Raw genomic sequence first — 5,215 nt, forward strand, 5'->3', positions numbered from 1 at the left:
GGGGAACCGTATGCGCTGGGCTCTTGGCACCTTTCAAGCGAATTAATACAAGTGTTAAAACTGAGTGCCAACACGATAAAGATTTTAGGCTGCCATATACACTTGATTGCTTCATGGATGGACGTAGGGCGCAGTGGAGACACATGTTTTCACAGCACGATACACACCACCTGTCTGCAATTTAGAGAAGGAAAACGATGACTGGATGGCCCAAAGCACAGTTGAATCTCTACAATGGGAGTGCTGGGGAATGAAGGAGATGACGTCAAAATATAATCAAGTAATTTACACTACTGCGCTGATTATTGGTTACTGACAATTTGTTAGGGTCTTAAGGAAATGCAAATGAGGCAGTATGAGATAACAGAAAAAAATTAAGTTAACCGAACTCTCCCCCACCACACAGTACCTTGTTCCTGGAGTGAAAATCCGTGGACGTAGAGTCAATAGGATACTCGGTTGAGTGGGACTTCTACGATTGGCACTAAAGTGGCACTTAGATGGGTAGGCTATCGGTCAAGCCAAGTTCAAGCGGTGTGCTCAGGGACAGAGTAGCACTCTGCGATTTGTACTGGGTCAGTCGCCGATCTGCTTCTGTCCTTGTTGACCCCTGTACAGTCCTATATGACCTCTCTTTCCTGCCAGTATTTGTCGCCCTGGGCAGTTCAGATGTGCTGATCTTCGAGTGCGATTCCTGTTAATCCCCGCTGCTGGCATTTCACAGGCCAGCCAGGGAAACGAGGGTTTGCCTGGAAAGAGGAATCTTCGGCCAGCAGAGTCATAAAAACAGATTAAGATAGGAGTTTTTGAAGGGGCTCAGCGAGTGAGGATGCAGAAACCCTGACGAGTCAATTGTCAAATTTTAATTAAAAAAGGAGCGGCTTAAGGCTTGTCTCATTGGGTCTGTGTGTAGGCTTTATAATGAGGAAGCATGGAGGGGGTGTGAAGTAGTGGTGTTTTTAGCAATGTATATATATATATATATATATATATATATATATATATATATATATATATATATATATATATATATATATATATATATATATATATATATATATATATATATATATATATATATATATATATATGATATATATATATATATATATATATATATATAGATATATATATATATATATATATATATATATATATATATATATATATATATATATATATATATATATATATATATATATATATATATATATATATATATATATATATATATATATATATATATATATATATATATATATATATATACTCGTATAATGTACCAACAATATGATGAACTTACATATCTGTTAAGTCGACTTGAACAGTGAGCTTGACGAAAGAAATTGTTTTTATCAAGATGAAGGCTACCTTGAAGTAGGAAACATTAAATTCAAGAACTGAGGTCAAGTCCGTTGCTTGGAAACTCCTTTTCAGTAATACGTAAGTATCTGTATCTTTCGTATCGCGCTTCAGTTTATTCCCGAAATACGCAAGATCCGGATCGCGTGTGACCCCGTGATGTGGCATGTGAGCGTATGATGAACAACATTCTGTGGAGGGTCTCCCTAATCTAGAAAGATAGTCATGAAAACAATGCTTGCAATGACCAAGTCATTTTCAGTCTTCGTCCATTCAAGTCAGTAATTGAGGCTAAATGGAGAATGCCGTGACGACTTAAAGGATTTTTGCGAAATTTACAAGTAGGCAATGAAAGTCGTGAGTAAATAATTGCGCAGTACGTGCCATGCAGGTCATATTCTTCCTTTGTATTTAGATAAACGTCGAAATGCAGGTATAATTGCTTCTGTAGCATTAAGCGCACAGTAAATTGTTTTGGCTCTGCTTCGTGTAAATCTTGTACAGGATTGTCGCAACAGTCTTCCGTAAGAGAGGGGCGTTTTGTTAAAAAGTGATTGAAAATACCAAGCAGGGAAAATGCGTTTCGAAAACGGCGAATAGAATTGTTATACTGAATTTCAGTATTTCAGCGCACAGTTAAATTGTTTTGCTACTGTTGTTTCATTTAGCCCTTTTATTTCCATACCTTATCGGGATCTCTGTGAGAGTATAACAAACCTATGAAAAGGAATGTATTTATTGCAGCATACATTTGTGCCTTTATTTATGTGCCTAATTAAATGAACAAACAATACACACACACACACACACACACACACACACACACACATATATATATATATATATATATATATATATATATATATACACATACATATATATATATATATATATATATATATATATATATATATATATATATATATATATATATATATATATATATATATGTGTGTGTGTGTGTGTGTGTGTGTGTGTGTGTGTGTGTGTGTGTGTGTGTGTGTGCATGTGTATGTGTGTGCCATATCATAATATTTCGTTTGATGTCTAACTCTTTGAGTCACTGTTTTCTTATTTTAACCCTTAAAACACATTGATTGTTGGATTCGACAGCAATAGCAGCAGCTTGGTCGTTATAAGTTCAAATTTTTCTCGATGGGAGAATGTTTATGACCTTAGTCACCATACTTTCAATCCCTAGAGGCATAAGATTCAATGAATTTTTTTTTTTAATACATTTACATTATTCATCTATCAGGTCATCCATCGATCATTACCATTTCCTCAACCAAACGTTCCTTTAAAGTCAAAGAAACATTAAGTCTGAAAATATTTGCACTTCCCATACTCATTACTGACGGTATATTTGTTTACTTAATGTATTTGTTACAATTATTTCCCTTAGTTTGTCCCTAACTCAAAATCGATTGCCAACCTCAAAATTTAGCTTTCTCCACCATTCGCACCTTCTCCTCACAATCCCATTAACCTCCTATCCATTACTTGTCTTTTTACTTTCTGTTCTTAAACCCTCTATTGTCACAGCCACAACCGTTCTCACACTGACATCAATCACCTCAACTCGCGCTTCATTTAATTCCGTTTTTCATTTATCATCTGTAGTGAATCCTTCAGGTTCTCATCCCATCTATTCAGAAGTGCCATCTCCTCTGACATCTTTTCATTAGCATCTTTTGTTCAAAGATTTATTTGTACATTAACCTTTGTGTACGGATTTACTTCTCCGCAAAATGGGCTTTTTCTCCCTAAATTTATTTCTTCCTTCCTTCTGAAATTCTATACTTATAATCTTGTTAACGTTTTAAGAAGCCCTTCAAAAACTTTTTATATCACGTTTTATCCCTTGTTATTTTTTGTATTGGTCCTTCCCCATGTCTCTCCACCAAGTGCGCGTAAAAAAACAGATTTATAAACCTCTTGGTACGTTTGTGTTAGTTTTTGTCAAGTGAACTTTATTTGAACATCAGTAGCAGTGCATGCAAAGGAAAATGTAAACAGTCACCAAAAGAAATAACAGAATGGACAGAATAGAAATCTTAGTTAGTAAAGGAAATATTTCGTATCATTCTAAAAATAATTATGGAAGGTTTTTATTTTATATGGTTTAAACCCGGGTAGGCCTATTGTTTTCCTACTAACCGAAAATTTTACCTCAAACAAAAATATACAGTGCTGTAAAAATAAGACCACGGCAAAATAAAAATAATGAGACAGAAATCCAACTGATTATATAATATAAAGATGTTGCTAAATTTAACAGGATAGTTCTTTGAATAAGGCATAATTTTTTTTGTAGATTCCTTGTTCAAGTATCGCTATATTTCGATAAGGAATGAATTATTCACTGTAAATCGGAAACGAATATAAGATCCTGATAGCCCTCTGAGCAATGAAGTCTTATAAATGTTTGATATATATATATATATATATATATATATATATATATATATATATATATATATATATATATATATATATATATATATATATATATATATATATATATATATATATATATATATATATATATATATATATATATATATATATATATATATATATATATATATATATATATATATATATATATATATATATATATATTATATATATATATATATATATATATATATATATGTGTATATATATATATATATATATATATATATATATATATATATATATATATATACACACATATATATATATATATATATATATATATATATATATATATATATATATATATATATATATATATATATATATATATATATATATATAGAGAGAGAGAGAGAGAGAGAGAGAGAGAGATGCCAACTGGTCGACAGGAATACTAGGCGACAGCCTAGGGCAAGACTTTTTACCATATAAATAGTATATTGTAGTAATAAAGTAATAGTAGTATCAGACGTGATAGACATTGGTATTGATTAAAAATTAAGTCTTTATTATGAAACAACTGGTCGAGACTTCACTATGTAAACAGTAAATTATACGAATAGTAATAATATTACACACGATAGACATGGACACTGATTAAAAATTAAGACTTTCTTTCTGAAACAAGTTTAAAAAGATTTACTATGCATATTATATATTAAGGAACAACACTGTACCCCCACTCTTTAGGTAGAGTAGAATCTGACCACTGTCCTTGAATTCTTGATAACGTGGAACCACACTCTTTATTCTTTCATTCTTTCGTTCCGACTTCTTGCTTAGATTCTGCCGAATGTTGTGTTGGTCAGTGTTAACCTGAAATTATACTTCATATAGCATACATATTACATATATTACGCATAAATGACATTGTGATAAATAAGATCTATGTAACTGGGGCACTAACTTTATGGACAAATTAGTACCTGAAGTACAGAAGCCTCAGTGTCGTGCTGTTCTTTTCGTAGTTCGTCCAGCAGTGAAAACACTGATGCTCTCCTCTTGTTTACCATTTTGTTAAATTTGTTGTGCCAGCCTTCTACTGCGTTATCAGTTCTAGATTCATTTGCCATTGTTCTTTCGTACACATTCCACATCTCAACTTGGTACCGTGGTTGATGTCCTCGTCCTCTACCATACGCAAGACGTCCACATATGTAAGTTTTATCCAGATAATCAGCAACGTCCTCAAGTCGTAGGAAATCATAATATTTTCGTCATTTAGCTCATACAACAAAATTTCGAATGCTCCCAAAACATCACTGGAAGGGACGAAAGCAAGCCCAATGGCACTCAGCAACCATTTCTTCGCTGCACTATCTTCTTGGTTGTACTGGATTTGAATCCCAATCTCCCGTAATTTCCCGGATAATGACTGGCCAAAATGAAA

At 32.7% G+C, this 5,215-nt stretch overlaps 1 long non-coding RNA gene across 1 annotated transcript in view; it reads right to left on the reverse strand.

The window, feature by feature from the left end:
* The window catches only part of LOC136849542 (uncharacterized), a 1,067-nt gene extending 45 nt beyond the window's left edge, over positions 1-1,022 (reverse strand). The window contains exons 1-2 of the long non-coding RNA XR_010856308.1: positions 410-1,022; positions 1-174 (exon numbers count right to left, since the gene is read on the reverse strand). The exon at positions 1-174 is cut by the window's left edge and continues 45 nt beyond it. This is a non-coding gene — a long non-coding RNA (uncharacterized lncRNA). The remainder of the gene's footprint in view (positions 175-409) is intronic.
* Positions 1,023-5,215: the final 4,193 nt, after the last annotated feature.

Source organism: Macrobrachium rosenbergii, chromosome 2 (assembly GCF_040412425.1).
Source record: "Macrobrachium rosenbergii isolate ZJJX-2024 chromosome 2, ASM4041242v1, whole genome shotgun sequence".
In the NCBI taxonomy this organism is placed as follows: domain Eukaryota; kingdom Metazoa; phylum Arthropoda; class Malacostraca; order Decapoda; family Palaemonidae; genus Macrobrachium; species Macrobrachium rosenbergii.